The sequence below is a fragment of the Sapajus apella genome, unplaced genomic scaffold (assembly GCF_009761245.1).
Source record: "Sapajus apella isolate SASKATOON/1434 unplaced genomic scaffold, GSC_monkey_1.0 scaffold5, whole genome shotgun sequence".
In the NCBI taxonomy this organism is placed as follows: domain Eukaryota; kingdom Metazoa; phylum Chordata; class Mammalia; order Primates; family Cebidae; genus Sapajus; species Sapajus apella.
The window spans coordinates 44986565-44999583 of NW_022436945.1; positions in this window are offsets into that span (position 1 = coordinate 44986565).

Here is a 13019-nt window from a genome sequence, read left to right on the forward strand (position 1 = left end):
CAGTTAGACAAAATAGTAGAGGAAAAAAACCTTAAAATAGTTAATAAAACCTCTGGGAAATATGGGATTATGTAGAGAGCAAACGTATGATTCATTAGTATTTGTAAGAGACAAGAGAAGGTAAGGAACTTGAAAAATAAATATGGGGATATAGTCCATGAAAAGTTCGCCAATCTCACTAGAGAAGTTTACATGGAAATTTTAAAAGCACAGAGGGACCAAGGAAGATACTATACAAAATCACCATCCCCAAGCTACATAGTAATCAGATTCACCAAGGTCAAATTGAAAGAAAAAAAAATTATAGGCAGTTAGATGGAAGGGTCAGGAAAACTTATTTGGCTAGCAGAAGACCTCTCAGCAGAAATCTTATAAGCCAGAAGAGATTGGGGACCTATTTTCAACAGCCTTCAAGAAAAGAAATTCCAACGAAGAATGTTATATCCTGCCAAACTAAGCTTCATCAGTGAAGCCGAAATAAAATTATTCTCAGACAAGCAAATGTTAAGGGCATTCATTACCACTAGACAAGTCTTATAAGAGGTTCAAGTCTACAAAACAACTAGCTATCAACATGATGATAGTATCAGAATGTCACATAGCAATACTAACTCTGAATTTAAGTTATCTAGACACCCCAATTAAAAAGCATAGAGTTGCAAGCTGGACAAGGCCTGTCTCACATGTAAAAATACCTGCAAGCTCAAAGTAAATGGATAGAAAAAGATCTACCATGCAAATAGAGAGTAAAAAAAGAACAGGAGTTGTGATTCTAATATCAGATAAAACAGATGTTAAGTCAACAAAGAAAAGCTTTACATAATGATAAAGGGTTCAATTCAACAAGAAGACTTAACAGTCATGAATATATACACACCAAATATTAGGGCACCCAGATTAATGAAACAAGTTGTTCCTGACCTATGAAAAGAGGAAGAAAGCTACATAATAATAGTGGGAGACTTCAACACTTCGCTGGCATTAGACAGATCATCAAGGCAAACAACTAACAAATAAATTTTGCACTTAAACTCAAAACTTGACCAATGGGACATATTAGACATTTATAGAATACTCCATTCAACAACAACAGAGTGTATATACTTCTAATTTGAACATGGAAGATACTCTAAAATTGACCACATGCTCAGTCATAAAGCAAGTTGCAATAAATTCAAAAAATCAAAATTATACAAAGCACACTGTCAGATCACAGTGCCATAAAAATAGATGCCAATACTAAGATATCTCAGTACTACACAAATATATGGAAGATAAACAACTTACTTTTAAATAACTCGAGTGAACAACAACATTAAAGCAAAAATTTTTAAAAATTTTTAAATTAAGAAAAATAAAGACAAGACTTATACAGTCTTTAGGATGCTCTAAAGTAGTGACAAGAGAAAAGTTAATAGCACTAAATGGCTTCACAAAAAAAGCTAGAAAGAGCTCAAATTAACAATCTAACCTTGCGCTTAGAGGAGCTAGAAAAAATGCCAAACCAAGCACGGAGCAAACAGAAGAAAAGAAATAGCTAAAATAAGAGGGTTGAATAAAATGGATATGTAAAATTCCTTAATGAGCATTGATGAAACCAAAAGCTCATTTCTGGAAAGAATAAACAAGAGCAATAGATCACTAGCTAGATTAGCAGAGAAAATACAAAGAGCAAATCCAGCTATGCACAATCAGAAATGATAAAGACGACATTACAACCAATCCCACGGTAATGCAAAAGATCCTTAGAAGCTATTATGACCACATCTAAACACACGAATTAAAAAACCTAGAAGAAATTGATAAATTCCTGGAAACATACAATCACTCAAGATTGAAACAAAAAGAAAGTGAAAACCTGAACAGACCTAAAGCGAGTTTTTAAATTGAATCACTAACAAGAACACCAAACAAAAAGACCTGGGTTACATGGATTCACAGCTGAGTTCTACTAGATATACAATAAAGAACTGCTACCAATCCTACTGAAGCTATTCCAAAAATATTAAAGAATAGAGTTTCCCCCTTAACTCATGCTATGAAGCCTGATACCAAAATTTGGCATAGACGCAATGAAAAAGCACAGCTATGGTCAATATTTCTGATGAACAGAGATGCAAAAATCCTCAACAAAATACTAACAAAACTAAATCTAGCAACATATCAGAAAGTTAATTCACCATGATTAAGTGGGCGGCTTTATTCCTGAGATGCAAGGTTGGCACACCATACACAAATCAATAACTATGATTCATTATATAAATATAATTAAAAATAAAACCCACATAATTATCTTGATAGATAGATTAAAAGTTTTTGATAAAATCCAACTTCCATTCATGGTAAAAACCCTCAACAGACTAGGCATCAAAGGAAAGCATATCAAAATTATAAGAGCCATTTAAGACAAATTCATACCCAATATCAGGCTAAATGGGCAAAGACTGGAACCACTCCCCTTGAGAACTGGAACTTGGCAAGATGCCCATTCTCACAATTCTACTTAGCATAGTACTGGAAGTCCTAGCCAGAGCAATCAGGGAAGAGAACAAAGTAAAATGCATCAAAATAGAAAAAGAAGTCACAATATCTCTCTTTCCTGATGATGCAATTCTATATATAGTAAACTCTAAAGACTACCAACAGAATTCTAGAAGTGACAAATGACTTTAGTAAAGCTTCAAGATACAGAATCACTGTATAAAAGTCAGTAATATTTATAATACATCAACAATTTTCTAACTGAAAGCCAAATCAAGAAGTCAATCCCACTTGCAATAGTCAAAAAAATAGTGTAATACCTAGGAAAACAGCTGAATATCCTTGCAAGGAGAACTACAAAACACTGCTGAAAGAAATCAGAGGTGTTTTGTAGTTGTCCTTGCAAACTAGAGGTGCCACAGATAAATGGAAAACCATTCCAAGCTCATAGATTGGAAGAATCAGTATCACTAAAATGGTCATACTGCTCAAAACAACTTGTAGATTCACCACTCTTTCTACCAAACTACCAATGTTATTTGTCAAAGAATTAGGGGAAAAAAACATTCTAACATTTATATGGAACAAAAAAAAGGGCATGAAAACACAAAGCAATCCTAAGGAAAAAGAACAAAGCCAGAAGCATCACATTACTATTCTTCAAACTATATTATCAGACTACAATAATCATAACAGCATGAAACTGGTATAAAAACAGACAAATAGACAAATGAAATAGAATATATAACCCAGCAATAAAGTTACACCCACATAACCGTCTGATCTTCAACAAAGCCTACAGAAATAAGCAATGGGGAAAGGATTTTCTATTCCATAAATGGTGCTGGGATAAACAGCTAGCCATGTGCAGAAGAATAAAATTGGTCCTCTACATTTAACCATATACAACAATCAATTCAAGATGTGCTGGGCGCAGTGGCTCATGCCTGTGATCCTAGCACTTTGGGAGGCTGAGGCTGGAGGATCACTTGAAGTCAAGAGTTTGAGACAAGCCTGGCCAACATAGTGAATAGAAGCCCCATCTCCACTAAAATTACAAAAAATAGTCAGGTGTGGTGGCAAATGCCTGTAGTCCCAGCTACTCGGGAGGCTGAGGCAGGACAATCATTTTAAACTCAGGAAGTGGAGGTTGCAGTGAGCCGAGATGATGCCACTGCACTCCAGCCTTGGTGACAGAGCTATATTCTGTTTCAGAAACTTAATTATAGGACCTCAAACTATAAAAATCCTGTAAGAAAATCAAGGAAATACCTTTATTGAGATTTACTTTGTCAAATAGTTTTCACTGAGTGCCCAAAAGCAATCCCAGTTTAAAAAAAAAAAAAAAAAAAAATGACAAATGGGACCTACCTATACTAAAGAGCTTCAGCACAGAAAAAAAAAAAAAAAATTGTCAACAGTGTAAACAGAAAGCATAAAAACTGGGAGAAAATACTCTCAAATTACATGTCTGATGGCAGTCTAATATGCAAAATTTATAAATAACTTAAACAAATCAATAAGCAAAACATATAACCCCATTAAAACTAAGCAAAGACATGAACAGCCACCTCTCAAAAGAAGATATACAAGTGGCTTACAACAAAAGTAAATGCCCAACATCAGTAATCATTAGAGAAATGCAAATCAAAACCACAGTAAAAGAGTATCTCACAACAGTTGGAATGGTTATTATTAATAATTAAAAAAATAGCAGCTGCTGTACTGACTGCAGAAAAATGGAAATGCTTATACATTGTTGGTGGAAATGTAAATTAGTTCAGCCTTGATGGAAGGGTTTCTCAAAGAGCTAAAAACAGAACTATCATTAGACCCAGCAGTCCTATTACTGGGTGTATAAACAAAAGGAAAAATGCAGCGATAAAAACAACAAATTATGTCCTTTGCAGCATCATGGATAGAGCCGAAGGCCATTATCCTAAGCAAATTAGTACAGCAATACAACATCAAATCCTGAATGTTTTCACCGGTAAGTGGGAGGTAAACTTTGAGTACACATGGACATGAAGATGGAAAAATAGACACTGGGGACTAATAGAGTGGGGAGGAAGGGAGTTGGGCATGGGTCAAAAAACTGCTTGTTGGGTATTTTATTTTGAATTTTATTGCATTTTAGGTTTTGGGGTACATGTGAAGAACATGCAAGATTGTTGCATAGGCACACACGTGGCAGTGTGATCTTCTGCCTTCCTCCCCATAACCCACATCTAGCACTTCTCCCCATGCTACCTCTCCCCAACTCCCCTCCCCTCGCTGCCCCTCCCCTATTTCCCCTCAACAGACTCCAGTGTGTAGTGCTCTCCTCCCTGTGTCCATGTGTTCTCATTGTTCAACACCCTATGAGTGAAAACATGCGGTGTTTGATTTTCTGCTCTTCTGTCAGTTTGCTGAGAATGATGGTTTCCAGGTTCATCCATGTCCCTACAAAGGACCCAAACTCATCGTTTTTTTATGGCTGCATAATATTCCATCGTGTATATGTGCCACATTTTCCCTGTTCAGTCTATCATCAATAGACATTTGGGTTGGTTCCAAGTCTTTGCTATTGTAAACAGTGCTGCAACGAACATTTGTGTGCACATGTCCTTATAGTAGAACGATTTATAATCCTTTGAATATATACCCAGTAACGGGATTGCTGGGTCAAATGGAATTTCTATTTCTAGGTCCTTGAGGAATCATCACACTGTCTTCTACAATGGTTGAACTAATTTACACTCCCACAAACAGTGCAAAAGTGTTCCTATTTCTCCACATCCTCTCCAGCATCTGTTGTCCCCAGATTTTTTAATGATCGCCATTCTAACTGGCGTGAGATGGTATCTCAATGTAGTTTTGATTGGCATTTCTCTGAAGACCAGTGATGATGAGCATTTTTTCATATGCTTGTTGGCCTCATGTATGTCTTCTTTTGTAAAGTATCTTTTCATATCCTTTGCCCAGCTTTGAATGGGCTTGTTTTTTTCTTGTAAATCTGTTTTAGTTCTTTGTAAATTCTGGATATCAGCCCTTTTTCAGATGGCTAAACTGCAAAAATTTTTCCCATTCTGTTGGTCGCCGAGTCACTCTAATGACTATTTCTTTTACCGTGCAGGAGCTGTGGAGTTTGAATAGGTCCCATTTGTCTATTTTGGCTTTTGTTGCCAATGCTTTTGGTGTTTTGGTCATGAAGTCCTTGCCTACGCCTATGTCCTGAATGGTTTTGCCTAGATTTTCTTCTAGGGTTTTTATGGTGTTAGGTCTTATGTTTAAGTCTTTAATCCATCGGGAGTTAATTTTAGTGTAAGATGTCAGGAAGGGGTCCAGTTTCTGCTTTCTGCACATGGCTAGCCAGTTTTCCCAACACCATTTATTAAACAGGGAATCCTTTCCCCGTTGCTTGTTTTTGTCAGGTTTGTCAAAGATCAGATGATTGTAGATATGTTGTGTTGCCTCCGAGGCGTCTGTTCTGTTCCATTGGTCTATATCTCTGTTTTGGTACCAGTACCATGCTGTTTTGATTACTGTAGCCTTGTAGTATAGTTTGAAGTCTGGTAGTGTGATGCCTCCTGCTTTGTTCTTTTTGCTTAGAATTGACTTGGCTATGCGGGCTGTCTTTTGGTTACATATGAAGTTTAAGATGTTTTTTTCTAGTTCTGTGAAGAAGGTCATTTGTAGCTTGATGGGGATAGCATTGAATCTGTAAATTGCTTTGGGCAGTATGGCCATTTTCACAATATTGATTCTTCCTAACCAGGAACATGGAATGTTTTTCCATCTGTTTGTGTCCTCTCTTATTTCGTTGAGCAGTGTCTTGTAGTTCTCCTTGAAGAGGTCCTTTACACTCCTTGTTAGTTGTATTCCTAGGTATTTTATTCTCTTAGTGGCAATTGTGAATGGCAGTTCATTCTTGATATGGCTCTCTTTCAGTCTGTTATTGGTGTATAGGAATGCTTGTGATTTTTGCACATTGATTTTGTATATTGAGACTTTGCTGAACTTGCTTATCAGTTTCAGGAGATTTTGGGCTGAGACGATGGGGTCTTCTAGATATACAATCATGTCGTCTGCAAATAGAGACAATTTGACTTCCTCCTTTCCTATTTGAATGCCCTTTATTTCTTTTTCTTGCCTGATTGCTCTGGCTAGAACTTCTAGTACTATATTGAATAGGAGTGGTGAGAGAGGGCATCCTTGTCTAGTGCCAGATTTCAAAGGGAATGCTTCCAGTTTTTGCCCATTCTGTATAATATTAGCTGTTGGTTTGTCATAAAAAGCTTTTATTATTTTGAGATACGTTCCGTCAAAACCTAGCTTATTGAGGGTTTTTAGCATAAAGAGCTGTTGAATTTTGTCAAAGGCCTTCTCTGCATCAATTGAGATAATCATGTGGTTTTTGTCTTTGGTTCTGTTTATGTGTTATATTACATTTATAGACTTGTGTATGTTGAAGCAGCCTTGCATCCCCGGGATGAAGCCTACTTGATCATGGTGGATAAGCTTTTTGATGAGCTGTTGCAATCCGCTTGCCAGTATTTTATTGAAGATTTTTGCATCTATGTTCATCATGTATATTGGCCTGAAGTTTTCTTTTCTTGTTGCATCTCTGCTGGGTTTCGGTATGCTGACGACCTGGATACCAAAGCCTCAGCATCACCCCATCCACCCATGTAACAAATCTGAACTTGTAACCCCTGAATAAAAACATTGAATTTTTTTTAAATCAAATCTTCATTCATTCAAGTTTCATCACAAGATTATAGCAATTGGCCAGGTGCAGTAGCCCACACCTGTAATTCCAGCACTTTGGGAGGCTGAGGTGGGCAGATCACTTGAGGTCAGGAGTTGGGGACCATCTTGGCCAACATGGTGAACCCCATCTCTACTAAAAATACAAAAATTAGCTGGTTGTGGTGGTGGCATATCACTGTAATTCCAGCTACTTGGGAGGCTGAGGCATGAGAATTGCTTGAACTTAGGAGGCAGAGGGTGCAGTGAGCCAAGATGGAGCCACTGTACTCCAGCCTGGGCAACACAGCAAGACTTTGTGTGTATATATATATATATATGTGTATATATATATATATATATGAGATTATAGCAATTGATTCATATCTTCAGCCTCCTTCTAATTTGAGTTATCTTGCCATTTCCACCATCTGTGCAGTTACTTCCTCCACTGAAGTTTTGAGTCACTCCAAGTAATCCATGAGAGTTGCGATCAACTTCTTCAAAACTCCTGTGAATTTTGTTATTTTAACTTCTGACCAGATCCACCAGAGGAATCACTATGGCAGCTGTAGCCTTACAAAATGCATTTCTTTAATGAGACTTAAAACTCAAAAGTCCTTTTTGATTCACAGGCTGCAGAATGGACGTTGTGTCAATAGGAATAAGAATAGTATTAATTTCCTTGTATATCTTTGTCAGAACTCTTGGGTGGCTAGGCACATTGTCAATGAGCAGCAATATTTTGAAATAATTTTTTTCTAAGTGGTAGGTCCAATAGTCGTCTTAAAATATTCAGTAATTCCTGCTGTAAACAAACGTGCTATGATTCAAGCTGTGCTGTTCCAGTTATAAGACACAGGTAGAGTAGATTTAACATATTTTTTAAAGTAGCATGATTTTTGGAATAGTACATGAATATTAAGTTGAACTTAAATCATCAGCTATATTAGCCTCTAACAAGAGAGTCACCCTGTCCTTTAAAGCTTTGAAGACAGGCATTGATTTCTCCTCTTTAGCTATGAAAGTATAAGATGACATCTCCTTTCAACTGAAGGCTGATTTACTTATACTGAAGATCAGTTGTTTAGTGTAGCCACATTATCAACTGTGTTAGCAGGATCTTCTGGATAACTTGCTGTAACTTCTACATTAGCACTTATTACTCCAACTTTACTTTTCTGTTATCCATATGGCTTCTTTCTCTAAACCTCATAAACTATCCTCTGCTAGGTTCCAATAATTCCTCTGCATCTTTCTCACTTTGCTCACCCTTCACAGAATGGAAGAGAGTTAAGACTTTGCTTTGGATTAGGCTTTGGCTTAAGTGAATGTTGTGGATGGTTTGATCTTCTAGGCAGACCACTCAAGCTTTCCACATATCAGCAACAATGTAGTTTCATTTTCTTATTATTTGTGTGTTCACTGTAGAACCACTTTTTAACATTTCTTTGGAGACACAGTCTCGGTCTATTGCCCAGGTTGAAGTTCAGGGGCTCAATCACAGCTCACTGAAGACTCGGCCTTCCTGGATCAAGTGATTCTCCCACCTCAGCCTCCTGAGTAGCTGAGACTACAGGTGTGCAACACCATACCCTGTTATTTAAAAAAAAAATGTATAGATGGAGTATTGCCATGTTGCTCTTGCTGTTCTCGAAATGCTAGGCTCAAGTGATTCATCTTCTTGGCCTCCCATAGTGTTGGGATTGCAGGAACGTGTAGTAACTTTTAATTTACTTCAAGAACTTCTCCTTTGGATACACAACTTGATTAACTGGTGCAAGAGGCCTAGCTTTCAACCTATCTTAGTTTTCCACCTTTCTCACTAAGCTTAATCATTTCTAGTTTTTGATGTAAAATGAGAAATGTGCAACTCTTCCTTTCACTTGAACACTTAGAGGTATTATGGAATAATTAATTGACCCATTTCAATATTGTATCTCAGGGAATGGGAAGTCTGAATGGACGTAGAGAAACAGGAGAATGAACAATCAGTGGAGCAGTTAGAACACACAAAACACTTATTAACTTTGCCCTCTTATTTGGGTGCAGTTTGTGATACCACAAAACAATTCCAATAGTAACTCCAAAGATCACTGATCACAGATCTCCATTAAAGACATAATAATAATGAAAATATTTGAAATGTTGTGAAAATTAACAAAATATAATTCAGAGACATAAAGTAACAATATGCTGTTGGAAACATTGTATCAATAGATTTGCTAGATGCAGGGTTGCCACAAAGCTTTAATTTGTAAAAAGCAATATCAATAAAGTACAACAAAGTGATTCACAGTAAGTCGAGGTATGCTTGTCCTTGCATGTTGGGAAATTCTGTAGATACCAACTAAAAATGAATTAATGTTAAAATTTATACTATACTTTATTAAAATGCAGAATCCCTTTTATAATTGTATCAACCTAAGATCAAAATTCAAACCTGTGAAGATAAATTTGAGGTAATATTTTAGTTATTTGCAGATGGATGTTATTGAATTTTTGGCTATTTTTCATCCTCTCTGGAGGGTAAGTATTGAATGCTACATTCCTCAAATGTCAATCAATGCACTATCCTACTCAAATCAAATCAAGTGAAGGCTATACAACTCTCAATTTTTATAGTTCAGTTGTCTGGATTGCTCTACATTGATTTAGTGCTCTACGTTGATTTCATGAATTTTGAAAATTCATGAAAGTTTTGTGATTTGGGTCATCTTATACAGTATATGCAATCCACTCATTCATGTAAAAATGTTAGCTAGAGTTACAGTGTTTTATATTTAAGAGAGATAGAAGAGAAAAAAATTATCTCTGACTTTTGTTGTTCTATATTAATGTGGACAGCGGCTTGGACAAATATTAAGAATGTTGAGAATGATAGTTAAAGAACAAAGTACTGTTCCAATGGCATTATATCACAAAATCATAAATTATGTAATACTGAAGAGTAACAATAATTTTGTGGAAATTCATTACAACTCTTTTTATCTACTTAATTATTCAAGTCAAATGCTTGGAAGGCATATTTAACTCTTCATCTTTCTACGTCTGATAAACCATCGAATCCTACATTCCCTTTCTAAATATCTTCTTAATCCACTGTTTTCTATCAAGCTCACTATTGGATGCACAGGACTCAGGTGGGTCATGATCTGAGCTCAAGATGCTCTGCCAACCTAATGGTGCTGCCATTCTGGACACTAGATACCAGAGGGAGGCTTAGAAGATCTTAAAGAGGGTACTTCAAGTTCCAGCTCTCAGAGCCACATATCATGCTACCAGCTCTCCTTTCCTCTTCCTGAAGCATCATCATCCCATCTCTTATCTCAGTGCCCCTACAGTATCCTCCTCCTAACTGTTTTCTCAAAAACACATCTTCCAGCCCTTATTTCCTTCTCTTCATTTCAGCAAGAGTGTGTTCTCTCATATAGTCATTTAATCTTCTTTGAGATCATTCAAACTTTCCACTTTTCTCAGAATAGAAACCTAAAATCCTTACCTTTACCTAAAGGAAATTCAGCTGTTGTCTAACATTCCAGTCTTATTTCATTTATCTTTTTCCCTTTCCCTCTCTCTTTTACCACCACCTTTTGTACTTTTGTGTGTGTGTTCTTTAATAAATTGGGCTGCATTTATTTACTTTTTTCAAAGAGGAAACTGCAAGCCCATCCACTACCCACTGCATCTCCTCTATCTGCACTTGAATTCCTTCTATAATAGGGACTTTTTCCTTGGAGATTTCATTTTTTCTCAGACTGAGTGAGGTCCAACTGTCACTCACATTTGTAGCACTTCCCATTTTATTTTTATCCCTTTATAATGAACTGGTCAGGACTTATCATCCCCCTTCACTGCATGTTCCATGAGAGCAGATAATAAATAAGAGAAGCTCACTGCACTATCCCCCACAGATAACGCGGAAGCTGGCTAAATATAGGTGGATAGTTAGTGAATAGTTGGGAGCTAAATATTTGAATGAAATTTTTGTTTAATTTAGCATCAAGTAGTCCCCATTTTATATTTCATTTTATTATTAAAAGCTACAAATATGGAGAAATGTAAAAAGAGAAAGATGGTAAACACTGAATTCCCATCATCAATATCTAACAATTGTCACTTTATTTTATATTTACTTCATCTATTTTAATACCTTAAAATAATTTCATGTTATGTACCCCATAGTACTTCATTCAGTATGAACATCAAATACCAAAAGCATCCTCCTATATAACCTAATCAGAATACTATGTCTCATCTAAGAAAAATACAAAATAATGATAATTCAATATTATCTAACTCCCAGGGTATATTCTTATTTCCCCAGATTTTCCCAAAACACATTTTTCAATTCATTTCAAGCCAATGTTAAACCATATCCACACACTGCATTTGACTACTATGTCCCTTAATTTCTTTTTATATAAGCAGTGGCTAAATCTTTTTACGAAACCAGTTTAATGAGGCAAACAATTAATTGTCTTGTAGAATATCCCAGCTTCTGACTTTGATTTATTTTCTATATGGCTTTTAGAATGCTCTTTTTCACTTGTATTTATTAAATCTAAAAGGTTGTTTGGGTTCAGTTTAAACATTTTTTTGGTCAACAATACTTCAGAGATGATAATATTTCGCACTGCAACATGTCAAGATACAGTTCACGTCTGCTAAGATATATAAGTGGGCTAAAGGACTCTTCCAATTGTTTATATCCCATAACAGAGAAAACCTAGAACATTAAGATAAACTATAAAAATAAAATAATTGAATGAACTTATCTATTTTTATGTTTATGGATGTAAGCGTACAAGTACAGTTGTGTTATGTGGATATGTTGCATAGGATGATGTCTGGGCTTCTAGTGTATCGATCACTCAAGAAGTGTCTACATTAAACTCAGTGAGAACTTCTTGAATATTTACTGAATAAGTTTCACTTAGTTTTTATATTTCCCACTACAAGTCTTTCTCTTTTAAATGTCCAACTCACTGAGATTACTTCCTATAGGAATATTTTGAATCTTCATTTAAGCATACTCAGAAAGTCTGAGGGATAATTTTCTTTTAATACATGTGATATAAAATATAAATAAATCCACAGACAAATGACCAGACCTTATATAATAACAGATCAGAATACAAACACATCTGACATGTTTCTAATCCATCACTGGCTACAATTATGGTTTAAGGGATACAATTCAGACTCACTACTACACAGCTGGGTTTAGGGTCCTCTACAAACTAACAAAGCTATAACCCATAACAGGTTTACAAGCTAATTAGTTAGTGCTCCTAAAGTTGTCCCATGCTGATCAGGCAGTTTTGCTTTTGCTTATTTCCCTTATATGCTATTCAAAAATAAAACTTAGATTCCAAAGAAATTAATTAATCCTCTTACTTACTTCGTTGTTTCAGCCCCATTAAACTAAAGAAATCAAATCATCTCATTCTTAAAGCCTTGAGAAGATAGATAAATTTAAAAGCTTTCATCTGTGAAAGGACAGAAAGGAAGCTTGCTGGAGAGACTGGATCTGAATAGTCATATTATTTTCAATAGGCACTACGCACTTGAGAACTTCTGCATGAGCAAGGGACTATTGGATATCCCTCTAAATCCATTCTGAATATGGATGTAATACTGAAGAAGAATAACTATTTTGGGTGCTCTATCTGCATGTACCAAATAAATAAATAAATAAATAAACAAACCAACAAACAAATAAATAAATAAAGGCTGGTGTCAATGTGCATTGTATTTTAGTCTCAAAGTCGGGACTTGTCTCTTCTTCCTTCTCCTTCCTCTTATTC